A 14,322-nucleotide genomic window follows, 5' to 3' on the forward strand; every position below is an offset into this window, starting at 1 on the left:
GGCGGGAACGGCGGGAGCCGGGATCGTTCCCTCGGGTTTTAATTTATTCTACTCATTGTATTCTATTTTGGTTTATTTGTTTTTATTTTATTTTATTTTTTATTTATTTTATTATTTTATTTTATTTTTTTATTTCATTTTTTATTTATTTTATTTTTTATTTTATTTTTTATTTATTTTATTTTTATTTATTTTATTTTATTTTTATTTATTTTATTTAATTTCATTTATTCTTTATTTATTTAATTTTTTAAATTTATTTTATCACATTTCATTTATTTAATTTATTTTTTATTTATTTAATTTTATTTATATTTATTTTATTTAATTTCATTTTTATTTTATTTTTATTTTATTTTTATTTTATTTTATTATTTATTTATTTTATTCTATTTTATTCTATTTTTCTTTTATTAAGTATTCATTTTATTCTATTTTATTCTATTTTTCTTTTATTAAGTATTCATTTTATTCTATTTTATTCTATTTTTATTTTATTTTTGCTATATTTTATTTCACTTATTTTTAACCTATTTTACTTTATTTTTTATTTTGTTATCGCTTTATATTTTACCATCTATTTATTTATTCACTTTATTCTTTTACTCTATTTTATTGTTGCTTTATATTTTATTTCATTTTATTATTTCACATTTTATTTTCTTTTTTCTTTCTGTTTTTTTTCATTTTTCATTCCATTTTGTCATTTCGTTTTTATTTCACTTTCATTTCTTGTTTCTAATTTATTTTTCCTTTATTTTTTCCCTTCATTTCCTATTTTTTCCCTTCATTTTATATTCTTTTCATTTAATCTTATTCCTTTTGGTTTTATTCACTCTTATTCTTTATTTTGTTACTTTATTCATCATATCATTTTTTTTCTTTAATTTTATCAGTCTTGGTGCATTTACTGAACTTTGCATCCCCCAGTCCCACCGGCTGCATCCACTGATTCTGCATCCTGAGGGAGCACTCCCAGCTCCAGAACCTTCCTCCATCCCCACCACTCAAGGGAAGCACCAAGGGAGGCCCGGGGGGCCCAGAGCTCCCATCCCTGGGAAAACCCACTGGAGTTTTGGTCTTTGATGGTCTCACAGCCCAGATTTTATGTCACTGGGAGACATCCCTGGAAAACTGGGACCTGTGGACCCACAGCTCCCGATATCCCGGGCTGCCCCTTCTTCCATACCCTTCTCCAGCGGAAAAAGCCTTTTGAAGCATCACAGACAAAAAGCAGAGTTATCTGAGGTTGGGCTGCTCCAGCCTTGCAGGCACATTTCCATTCCACATCTCGTCCTCGAGCCTAAAAAAAATAAAAAGACATTTTGCTTTGTTGCTTCTCTAAGCCCAAAATATGAAAATCAGCACATTTGCATGATGAAAGTGTGCAGTGCTGGCCCGACTCTGCTAAACACATTTCAAAGGAGTAACAAAGCCCCTCTTTACGACCCCTCTGTTTGCTGCCTGCTTTGCATGCGAGATCCTGTCAGAACTTCTAGGAATCTGGAAGTTTCTTTCCTCTCGCTCTCCCGAACATTTATCATTTCGAGGCTGCCTTAAAATCCGCAGTGAAATATTCCCCATATTTTAAAAATCAACATCGGATGCCTAGAACTGCTCAAGGCTGAGGAATTTCATTAGCACTTGACACTTTAAAAAAACAGTGTCAGGTCAGGACAAACACATTTTCTTTTCTGCTCGAGATAAAATCGGGTTTTTTTGTTTGTGGGTTTGGTGTTTTGTTTTTTTTTTTTTAGAAATGATGCATGAGAAACATGTCCCAAAACTGCATTGTGAGACAGAGCAGTTGTATTCCCTTCAAATGTGACGTTCCCAGCCGCCCTCCTTTGGTTTTCATTGAAGCATCTCAACATCAGTTCATCAGGAACTGTGATAGGAAGAGGGGGAATGGATTTAAGCTGAAAGAGGGTAGATTTAGAATAGATAAAAGGAAAAAATGGTTCCCTGTGAGGGTGGGGAGGCCCTGGCACAGGTTGCCCAGAGAAGCTGTGGCTCCCCTATCCCTGGAAGTGTCCAAGGCCAGGTTGGACGGGATTTGGAGCAGCCTGGTCTAGTGGAAGGTGTCCCTGCCCCTGGCAGGGGGTGGCACTGGATGGTCTTTAAGGTCCCTTCCACCCCAAACCAGTCTGTGATTCCATGATTCTACACCTGCATGAACACCCACTCCCCATTCCATGGAGAAGGGAATTGGGTGATGGTGGCCCTGTTGGCCACCTGCCAGCAGAGCAGAGCTGCTGAGTTTCATTCCAGCTCAAACATGTGGAATATATGAAATACCTCCTGCAAGAGCTCTCCCTGGCACAGCAGATGCCCCAGGGTGTGCCCAAAACACCCCATCCACCTCCTGGGTCTGCTCCTTGGGGCAAAGACCTCTGTGGGATGACCAGTACCATCCCCCTGTCCCTCCTTGAGCACCACAGCCCACACCAGGTCATCCCCATGTCAGAGAGGACGTGGGGACACGACTCAGGTCATTTGTGTCGCCCCAAGATGCTTCAGCTCAGCACAGGGACGTGGGTTTTGGAAGCCTCCAGCACCTCTCCAAGGGTCACAGGAAATCCTGTGATCCACATCCATGGGGAGCTGCACGGAAAACTCCTGTTCTTCCTCCAAACAGGAAAGAAAATCTGAGCTCTGGGACTGGCCTGGGGCCTCCCCAGCTCGGAGAGAAGAGCAGAGAGCCTGTTAATGCTCCAGCCCGGGGAGCATCTTCCCTCCCTTCAGCCATGGACATTTTAAAAACGCTCTGTGATGGAGAAAGAAACATTTCTTAAGTACCATTTGATGGCTCAGAATGGCTCCGGGGCGAGAGAAAACATGTTTATTTACTACTATGCTGATTTTAATGCGAAAGATTGGTTCAGTGACTAGAGGAAACAAAACAGGCAACATTTTCCATAATGTCTGCAAAGTGTTCCTGGGCTGGAGAAATATTTTCTTTCTTTCTCTCTCTCTCTCTTCTCTGCATTTTTTTTTTTCAATCTAGCATTTCAAATTGAAGAATGGCTTGAGGGCTGAAGAAATCACTTGATAAAATACCCAACATTTACATTCTTGCAGGAAGAAAGCTAACTTCTTTTTTTTTTTCCATCTGAACAGTGGTTTAGTGAAGCAGAAGAAACAATCCTGCAGCATCCCACATCCCTTTAACCCTTTCTGGCTGCAGCTCTTCAGCTAAACTTTAGCTCTTTGTTGCAAAGCTTTAGAGATTTTGTTCCTTCTCCAAATTCTGGGCTCTGAGGACACTGAAGGTGGTTGAAATACACTTTGTACCTTGCCTTCCAGGTGTATTTCTGGATGCCTGTGCCTGGCTGGGGCCCAGTCCATGGCAGGGCATCGCTGCACCAATCTCTGATTTATTTTGTGCAGGGATGTGACTTTCCTGCAAACTTGGTGATGAAAAAAGCCCTTCAAGGTCTTTCCAACCTTCCTGCCTCCAGAGATGCTGCCGTGGGGATGCCCATGGACACGGCTGAGGAATGCCATGGGCTGGCTCCCAGCACTTTGCTGTGGTGGGAATCACCCCAAACACTCACCAGGGCAGCTCCAGGTGGAAGAGGACTCTGGAAGACATGCAAAAAATCAGGGAGTCTGCTGAGAAACTCCTTTTCCTGCAGCAATCCTTCAGAGGACTCTGCAAAGCAGATCAACGGTTGTATTAGGAGGAATTTTTGTGGTTTGCTTTGTTTTATCTCTCCAGCCCGACACATGTGACCAATATTTGTGCTACAAGGCCATCTGGGAGGTAGAGAAAATCACCTGCTACCAGAGCCCTTCCCTTTGATGGCTCATTTAGCCACCACTTGAGCACAATTGGCATTCAGGGAGGGAGGAGAGGACAGGCAGCTCCATTACAGCTGAATAAAGTTCATTGGGATTAACATAACTTATGAATAGCAGCAAATAACAAAACAAAAGGTATCAGGAACCCTTGTTTACATGCTTTATTTATTTGTTCCAGTGGGATTTGCCTTTTCCTCTGGGAACACACCTCTCAGCCACAAAGCTCAGCCCGGGGCTGAAGGGAAGTGTAACATCTGCCTTTCCCTTTGGGAAGTGGAGATAGAGGTTTGGTGACAACCTGTGGCCATCCCAGGACTTCATCTGCTCTGCCTCTGCTCCTTGCCCACGTTGTGGTGTCTTCCTTCCACTTCCCACTCCAGGATTACCCTCTGCTCCCACCATGGAGCCTCCCTGGCGTGTATTTCACAGGGAAAGCCTCAACCTCGCTGCAGGAAATCTCTCCTGGGTCAGGGGGGGTCTCATTCCAGCCCAGCAATGTTTCCAAGTCAGCCCCCACGGCTCCCTCGGGAGGCCCAGGGCTCAGAACTGGCATTTTGATGGGTCTGAGCTCCCTGAGCCCACCATGATCCCAGGATGTCACTGCCATCCAGCCCCCTGGTAACATCAGGGACGATGAGCTGAGTATCCGGTGCAGCCTCCAGCACCCACCACACGGGAGGAGGGATGGGGTAAAACACCACATTTTGGGACAAGCCCCTGAAATCTTTGCTCAGCCAAAGCTGCAGAACCAGGGAGATGATTTCCTACCCGAGAAAGCCTTTTGTTTGTTGTCTTTGCTGGCTGTTCAGCTCAGTCACTTTTTCCCCTTCTCTCCAGCTTCGAACAGGGTCTGATGGCTCCAGTTATCCCAACTTTCTGCTCTGGCTCCCATGATGTCAACCAGGAAAAGGGAAGCACAGGCTCTGCCACCTCACTGCTCTGGGCAGGGCTTTCCCACATCAGCATCCCCAGGAACATGATGAAGTCACTCATGGGATAAAACACTGTTCAGAGGGAGCCCGTGGATGGATTCGGATGTTCACGGAATCACAGAATGATTTGGGTTGGAAGGGACCTTAAAGACCATCTTGTTGCACTCTCCCTGCCATGGGAGAACACATTCCACTAGACCAGGTAGCTCCAAGGCCCATCCAACCTGGCCTGGAACACTTCCAGGGATGGGAACGAGTCAGAGCTGTTAATTTTTTTGAAGGAGGTAAATAAAGTTCTGAGTTCTTTACATGAAGCACTCACACAAGGCTCGAGCATCTCCCCGAGCCAGGCAGCTGATTTGGTGCAGATGTTGATTATTTTGACTCCAACCAGGCTTATTTGATTTGCATTAAAATAATTGGGAATAAGTTAAAACAAACAGAAATGAGAGTGTCTCCAAGGCGGCCTCGTGGTCCCGACTAAACTGGCACAAGGCTGTGTGTAAAAAGGCTTTACTTGTTAGTAAATAGAGAAATCCTTCAGATCCTGCTGGGAGAATTGCTCCAGAAGCTCAAGGCACCGCTTGTTTCCAGCTGGCTCCCACGAGGTGAGAGTGGGACAACAACAAAAATCCTGTGTCGTTGGCCTGTTTCAGCGATTATTTATTATGTAATGGTGTGGTGACTGTGCAAGAGGGAGCAGAGAAGCCCCAGCCCTGGGAGGCATTTTCTGGCTGTGTTAATTCACGGCAGGTACTCACAGCCCTGGCTCGGCTGAGGCTGCCAGGCTGGGATGCTGGGAGGCTCCTGACCTCCCTGGACACAGGCTGCAGACTGTTTTCCCAGGAGCAGCATTAAAATAAATTTCCATAAAGAAATCTGCTTTCATCTTAAAGACTCGATGTGCTGGTGGACAGAACCTCGTCTGGTAAACGATCTTGATATTTAATTGCCTCTAACGCTCAGAAATGGTGATCAACTGGAGCTGGTGCAATTCACAGGACATCACAAGCCTTCCCCTGGCTGCCTGCTCTCTGTCTGAGCTCTCTCCATGATTTCTGCTCCCCAGATGCACCATCTGACACTTGGCTGTGGGAGCAGACATCCCTTTAGTGCAGGATCCACCGAGCCAGGCTGCCTGGGTGACTGCAGTGACTCTCTAAAGGACTCCCTCCTGCTGCATCACGTTGCATTGGAGTCAATCTTTGCTTTAAAGAGCTTTGAAATATCTCTTTTGGATTTGGCAGAGCAGGAAAAGCTGGGCCCTGTGCACCCCTGTGGCATGGATGGGTGTCTGCAGCCACCCTGGAGGATTTGGGGACCCCGAGCAAAGCCCTGTGATGTATCTCAACCCCAAACTCCCTACAGACTCTCTCAGGCTTCTCACACAGTGTGGCTCATCTCTTTGACACAACCATCACTTTTTCAAAGTCTTTCTTGGCTAACAATTTGAACTGATTCAAAGTTGACCACTCGGTTGACCACGGAGCAAATAAATGGTGTCAGGCTCTCCCTACAGTTTCTCTTCCATCCCTCACCATTTGGGGATGTAGGTGCACAGAAAAACAAGCAAGATGCCTTAAATCAAGCAGCTCAGGTCGCCCTTGGAGGGCAAATAACTCCAGCCAGGTGGAAAGGGGGGGAGGTGGCTGCGTGTCTGCTCTGCAGGAGACGACGACGCCCTCGAAGGGAGCGTGAAACTGCCTGAGACAGAGCCAGGCATTGAATTTCTCCCAGCTAAGCATGTAAATGAGACTGGCATAATCGGCCTGTGTTTCCCCTTCCTTTCTGTAGAGGAATATTTTGGGTTGAAGTGTCTGTGATGTGACTGATGCAGCAAGTCAGAGCTGTCAGAGCCATGATTCACGAGTCGGTGCTGCAGTGCTGGAGGTGGGAGTGGGTAACCTTGGCTCCTGCTCCTCCTCCCCCACCAGGATCCCGTGTCACTGGCAGAAGCTGCTGGGAAGGGGCTCTTTCACCGCTGGAAATGGGCTCATACTGGCACTGAGGGTTCTCCCTGCTCATGGTGGCACCTGGACAGCTAAACCAGCAGACCTGGGCTCCTGCCTTGGTCAGTGAGGATGGACCAGGTAGGGGATGGAGCCTCCCACAGCTCTGGGCTTGGCCCAGATGTCTCCTGAAATATTGCTGCTGGACATGAGACAGTCTGGGTTTTCATTGTAGGGGATCGAGTGACTCTTGCTGCTGAAGTGAAGCCAAAACTCTTAATATTTCCCACACAACCAGAGTGTGATCTTATCACGGGATGGAGCCCGTGCATTGGCACAGCTCCTGTGCTATTGTTGAGAAAGTCTTGATTTGAGGAAATTTAAAGTAATAATGATCCCTCCTGAAGCAAACTGTTACTCTTTATTCTGAATTTGCCCTGATAGCTGCACCACTGGACCAGAGAGGACAACCCAAGTAAAGCCATCACTCAGGACAACACTGCAAGTGAGGGGAAAGAGCTTTACCAGCCAAAGATCTATTGGAAAGAAGACTTCAGGCAATTAATTTTCCAGGTTTCCCACAACTGTTTTGAGAGCTTTTGTTTCCCTTTGTTACAAGACACATTCCTAACCCACTCCTCATTCTGATCCACGGCAGTGAGGTGACATCCCTCCAGCCCCCAGCCCCATCCATCCCCTGGGGATGTCTCACACCTGTTCCAAGGTGCTCCCACTCCTGCCCAGGCTGGGCTGGGCTCCCAGAGCCAGGCAGGAGGAGGAACTGGAGCACCAGTGAACACACACAAAAGCCTGAGAAAAAAACCTGCTGTGATTTACCCCCACGGAGTTCAATAAACATTAGATCTGATGGCATTCATCGTTTTTTCATAGCAAGCTCGATTACTGCTTCAGTTATTGCTCAAATGACATCATTCCTGGCACAGGAATTGATTGATTTTTTAATGAATATTCATATGGCATTTCAGCCAGGAGTAGGCATTAATATTCTAAGAAAGAAGAATGAAACGTACATCCTAATTTAATGAATGATTGTAAATATGTATCTGATGGATAATGTGACGATGAGCATTTGAAAAGACATCCATAGTCACCTCAGGGGCTCTTCTTGGGAACAAAGGGGCAACCAGGATGCAGGTGGGGCAAAGGGGGCGAGGGAAGGACTGGGACACCCCATCAGGGCGTCTCTGCCCAGACGTCAGCACAGATCTCCTGTCACTTGGGTTGGGATTCTATGCACAGCCCTTAAAAGCCCTGAGATAAATCTCTTAATTATTGCTATTAAATTGGTAACACTTACTGATCCCCGGTGACACTGGGGCAGTGACATGGTAAGCACTGGAAAACACTGCTGGGAGTGAGATGTGAAGCTGGACAAAGAGACAGGAGAGAGTACCTATCCCTTCCATGCCCACTGGGTGCTGGGCACCCATCCTGCCCCCACCAGCCACTGCCATCCCACCCTGGAGGTCCAGGGGGCTGGTTCCAGGCAGGCAGGTGGAGCACTGGCTCTATCCCCCCTGGAGCTCTGTCATGTTCCATTCCCTTCGTCGTATTCCGGATTGTGGTCCCTGAGTGCACATACATTTGTCAGACATCCTTAAGATGTCTCCCTGTTCCGAGCACTGATCCTTTGTGAAGGCAACAGTTGTAGTGCTTAAACAGCAACAAAAGGCTCAGTTCTCCCCCCTCTGCCAGTCCCAGCTCTGCAAAATGCTAAAACCTGAGCTTAGTGTGCTGCTGCTTAAAGCCTCTTAAACGGGAGTTTAATTTAAATGTGTGTTCAGTCCCGTGGGGAGAGCACACACCTGAAGCATCCTCTGGCAGCAGGGATAAATCAGGGCATCGCCATTAAAGTCACCGAGGTGACAGGCTTGAAAGGCTATTTATACCCAGCAGTGTTCTATTGTGCAAGGGAGAGAACAGGCCCTTCTGCTGACAAAGCACAAACTGCCTCAGCTCCACGTGAACAGCAAAAAGCAATCCCTGGAATTCACTGCAACCTTGTGGAGCTGCAGCCAGGACCACACCGACACCTCCCTCGCGTGGACACCGAGGAGGGGGGACCCCGGTGGGAGCTGAACTGCTTTTTCTCCCCCCCCTCCAATCAAACCAACCCCTTGCCATTCCTCTGGCAGGGAAAAGGGATTAACCTTTGGAGGGCAGCTCCTGAAAGTCTGCCCTCAGAGAGCAGCCAGGGCTGGAGTTTGCACATCCCGATGCGTGGGACCGAGTTTGCCGATAAAAATATATCCAGAGTTATGCCTGGTATGGAACAAGCAGGCAGTCGCTGCCGAAGGCTTCACAACATCCTGCTTTTGGCTCGCCTCCAAAATACCAAAACAAAACAAAATTCAGTTGGCATCTCTGCAGATTGAAGCAAGTTTGCTTTTCTGCAGCAACTGCTGAACAAACGTTTCGATACTTGTGCCACCGCCCCCGCCGCTGCTTTCTCCCCCGAATCATGTGCTGGAAGGATGGAAAAGATGTTCAAGGTCATGGGCGGGCTGTGGGCAGTCACAGAACCACAGAACCACTGAATCACAGAGCCACAGAGCCACAGAATCACAGAGACACAGTGTCACAGAGTCACAGAAACACAGAACAACAGAATCACAGAGTCACAGAATCACAGAGTTACAGAGTCACAGAATGACAGAGTCACAGAATGACAGAGTCACAGAATCATAGAACCACAGAGTCACAGAGTCACAGAATCTTTAGGGTTGGAAAAGACCTCCAAGATCATCAGTTCCAACTTGTGCCCAATCCCCACCTTGTCAACTAGACCAGAGCACTGAGTGCCACATCCAATCATTTCTTGAACACCTCCTGGGATGAGGACTCCACCACCTCCCTGGGCAGCCCTTTCCAATGATTAACCACCTTTTCTGTGATGAAGTTCTCCCTAAACAAACCTGGTCATTGCCCATCTCTGTCCTCGGCGTCACCACCGTGGAGCTCAAGCCGTGGGTGACGAGTGCCTTGGCCCAGCAGGACCTTGTGGAGGTGGTTTCTCCAAATCATTCACTTCTTATCACACTGGGGGCCTTTGCACCCCCCCCCCCCCAGGGAGGTTCAGCTCTCACACCTGGGCTGAATTTAACCCCTTGTTCTTGCCCTTGACATGGGAAAAGCAAGCTCATCCTCCTCCTGATGGTCCCCCCCATGTGCTGTTCCTCATGCCAGCCAGGAATTGCAGCAGCAACCTGGGAGCTACAGCAGTCAGCCTGGGAAAAATCCCACAGCAGGGGCCTGAAATGAGGGAATTCAGGGTTTGTGAATTCATATTTCTTGTGTGACATGGGACACAAATGATGTACATCTTCTGTACATGCACACTTTGCAACTTGACCTCACGGGCTTCGCTTTCAACTCGTTTATTTATTTCCTCAAGAAAAGGCAGGTTTGTCTGAGGAGGGACAAGGTGAAACCCTGACCTTGCTGAAAGCACTGAGAGTTTGCCAGTGACTCCAGCAGGATCAGACATTTACAAAGATCTATAATCAGGGTTTCAGGTCTTGGTTCTTGCTTCAGTTCTTTGGTGCTTGATGCTTTAAAGGAAGGGACCAAAAGTCCTACAGCCCCCTCTGTGCATGCCCACCATGCCCGGCAGCACCAGTCCCCTCCTGCCCTCTCTGGAAGCAGCTACAGCCCTTGAAGCACGAAATTTGCTTGTCCTTATTGTAGCACTTTGCTACCATGTCGTTCCTGATCATAAAAGTGATCCTGTGTTTTCCCCACATCGAGCCCGAAGTCATTCACGACACTGAGCACGGGCACGATTCAAACAACCCTTGTGGAAATCGCCCCCTGCTCCTGCAAAGAGCCCTGAGTGCTCTCACCTGGCTTGGTGCAGGCAGAGGGCAGAAATACATTTGTTTTGGTGATTTTTGGCCTGCAAAGCCCCCACAACAGCCCCCCCCCCCCAAGCTCTGCAACAGCTCCTTTGCAACCCAGGCTTCCCCTGTTCCCAGAGGAGCTCTTTGTACAGTGTCTTAATCAGTGCATAAAATGCTTTCAGTGAAATGCTGCCTTCTTCTGTTTATTTGTCACAACTGATGCTCTGCTGAACAGTAAATAGGAAATCTGTTGGCAAATCAGCACTCCCAGCTCAGTTTGTTGGGAAAGGCTGGAGAGCAGGACAACTGTGAGCAAGTCCCCGTCGTGCCTCAGTCCTTGAGGCTCAGCAAGTTGCCCAAATCCTGAAGGCACATAAATCTCTCCTAAGCAACCTGGCAAAGCCAAGACGTGGGTTATGTAATTCTTAGCACTTCTCATGTTGCTAAAAGGGCTGATTAAACCAATGTATGTGCACAAGAACTCCCCGTCAGCTTTGCTTGGAAAACTCCACACTGAAAATTCCGGCCCTTTTAGCCTCGTGTGCTGCCCCCGCCCCTTTCTCCCTCATCCCATCCTGCTGTTGCACAACGCTGGTTTCATGTTTGCCACCAGACAGTTTGCAGTCAGCCTCACATGGAAAAGAGGGAAGTAACAGTGCCCACACTGCACAGAACTGCAAGCGAACGGGTTTCCAAGAAACTATTAAGCAGCGCTCATTTGGAGTTTAAATGAAAGAAAAAGAAAAAAAAAAAAAGGGAAAATCTTGGAAGGATTTTTCTTGGCTCAGAGCTCCTTATGAAATACAGATCTGAAGGGAAACGTGGCCAGGCAGCATCAGTGATGCAGCACAGGGAGGCTGAAGGCAGGGATGTGCTGTCTGGGGCTCTGACAGATCCAAGTCCTCCTCAGTGCCAGCCACCTGCCAGGCCCTTCCCTGGATGTTGTCCCTTTCCAGAGGTGCTGCAGGAGAGAGCAGTGACCCCTCCCTGGATATTGTCCCCTTCCAGAGGTGCTGCAGGAAGGAGTAGTGACCTGCAGGCCCCGGGCACAGCCTGGCATCCCAACACACTCCCACCTGGCAGCGATGGGAAGGGGCTGGCAGGGGTGTGGGCACAAGATCCCTTCTCCTGAGCCTGCCTGGCACCACTGTTGGCTCTGCCATCGCCTGCCTCAGCCCAAATGCCTCCCTGCTCCATCACTCCACTGCTCCCTGAGCCCCTTCCACGGTCTGGGGTTGGTTTTTGGCCCCAAATCCCAGGGTCAGGGTCAGGGTCAGCCAGGGGAGCAGGATCCGGGTGCTGCGTGGGTCCCTGTGCCCAGGGATGCTGGCAGGGGCCCAGCAGGATGTGTGAAACGGCTCCTTTGTGCAGCAACACAGCAGCAATTGTTCCTTGGGAGGTTTGCATGGACGAGGCCACTGTCCCTCGACAGCTTCAGACACCCTTGATGTCAGAATAAATGAACAGGCAGCATTAAAGGAACCGTATCAGGCTCTTAAAATATACATCTCTGTGATTTATTTTTTAAACCATTGCTCATTTTTAGAGGCAGGGAGATGAGACTTCTCTGAAAAAAAGAAAGAAAAAAAAAAGCTCTTTGCCCATCTAAATTCTCCCCATTACTGAGCAAATGGTTTGCAACAACAAATTTATTCCTCAGCGTCTCCTGTGCTCTTTTTTGTTTGAAAAAGCCACAAACAGATTGTGATTTTCTCTAACAGATTCACCATCTGGGAAATTTTTCATGCAGCTCCTTTCCTCACTGGGAGCAAGTTACTCAGAGGGGAATTCCCAGCAGAGAGCAGACTCTGAAGGGATGGGTCGCTCATTTAATTAGCATGCATAATCTGGATGTCCTTACTCAGGCAAAACTCTCACCAGGGCCAACGGGAGATTTTTTTTTTTTTTTTTTTTCCTCAAGAACCAGCTAAGGACTTTGGTATTTGTCTCTCTCAGTGTCCCATACAGCATTTTCCTTGCAGGGCAAAGTTGGCTTTTGGATGCATTAGAGAGCCTGATTTACTACGGCCTTGTGCCTGCGAGGTCAGGATGTGGCCCCCGCAGGCTCCGTCCCAAGGCCAGGCGCTGGCAGAGCAGGAACAGCTCCCTTTCACACACTTACCCAGCCTGGGGAACATCCCACGGCTTTGGAGCACAGTCTGCACAGCCAGGGCAGTGTGGGGAGGAGGTCAGTGGGGGAAGAGGCTCTGCAGAACCCAGCCCGGAGCAGTGTCCTGTTTACACAGCCCCTGTGCAAGTGATGTGGGAGTTTTTTCCCCTCCAGCAGGTGAATTCATTGCTTGGGAAGACACAGGAGGTGCAGGGATGCTCCTTTTATCTGTGTCACCTTAAAGCTGCTCCTCTGGCAAAGCAGCCTGGAGGCCCAGCAGGCACAGCCTGGCTCGGAGCAGCCCCCACCAGCCCAGCCCAGCCCTGCTCTCACCTCAGCACAGCTCTGAGAGCTGCACAGGCAGATCTTAACACCAAACAATTTTCACTGGCTCGTTACTGGACAAAACTCCGCTTTGAACTGACGTTTTCTGGGCACAACAAGCGCTTTGAAGCAGGAAGACAAAATTAGTGCAGAGAGTTGGCAGGTGAAGAAATGACAGGGTGGTTTGGTTTTTTTGTTGCTTTTTTTTTTTTTTTTTTCCCCAGCAGCAGAGCTGTCCAGGAGCTATGGAAACCTTGTTTGGCTAAATAAAAACCCCAGAAAGATAACAAGGCTTCATATTTTCCAGCGACGTGTTCGCTGGAACAGCGTGTTATCTGGGCGTGCTGGAGGCTCCAGAAGAGCCAAAGCTGTTCCTGAAAGTAAACGTGCCGTGCTCTTTTCCACAACTGGTAGCAAAGGCTGTCTCCTGCCTCCCCAGGAGGGAGAGAAACAAAAGCAGTGACTCAGGAGAACCCTGGGAAGAACTGCAGGGAGTTTTCAGGCTGGTAAGGGCCTGGCCTCTTCTCCAATCTGCTCCCAGTGTCTTCTGAGACTCACAGCTATAAATTGGGTCAAAACTTGGCCCCAAAGCTCCTTCTAGGAATTGGGCAAACGAGTTCTTCCCCAGGAGATGGCAAAGGCTCAAGAGATGTATTTAAAAATAACATTAATAATAGACAATTCACATTTATATACATTTATATATATTCTTGAGCCTTTTGTTGCCCTCAAGATGCTCCACAGCACTTGAACAACTTCCCACCTGCTGCTGTGCTGATACCACGTTTTTGAGCATTGCTGATGGTTTCCCACATTCTGCTGAAAGGGAAAACACATCCAGCCTTGCCCAAATCATTCTCTCTCTCCCTTGGAAACCTCCTTCCCCTTTCTTTCAAGTCCTCCACTGCAACTCTTCAGTTGTTAGACTGGGACAACAGAAAGGAGCATCTCCTACACACATGGGAATGTGGACTGCTCTATCCACACAAATATTTCTCCAGCTTGGACACCAATAATCCTCTCCATGCTGGTTCTCTGCAGCCTGTGCTCCACTGGCTCCAATCTCACCAGTTACTTGAGAACAAGTCCTGTCCAGCACCTATTTAGGGTTTTATGCTGCTGCACATCACTGCAGGACCTTCCACACAACAACAACAGGAATGACGAAGTCCGTCAGAGTAGGAATATTCTTCTATTCCCACAGGAAACATCACACCTGTGTCCTTAAACAATACAGCTCTGCACTGCCAGCTCAGCTCCAGCAAGGAAAGGAGTAAGGAACTGATGTGCCCCTCGATGGGAAGTGACAGCTCCTTCCCATCTCCCCTTCCCTGCACTCACCC

This window comes from Chiroxiphia lanceolata, chromosome 21 (assembly GCF_009829145.1).
Source record: "Chiroxiphia lanceolata isolate bChiLan1 chromosome 21, bChiLan1.pri, whole genome shotgun sequence".
Classification (NCBI taxonomy): Eukaryota; Metazoa; Chordata; class Aves; order Passeriformes; family Pipridae; genus Chiroxiphia; species Chiroxiphia lanceolata.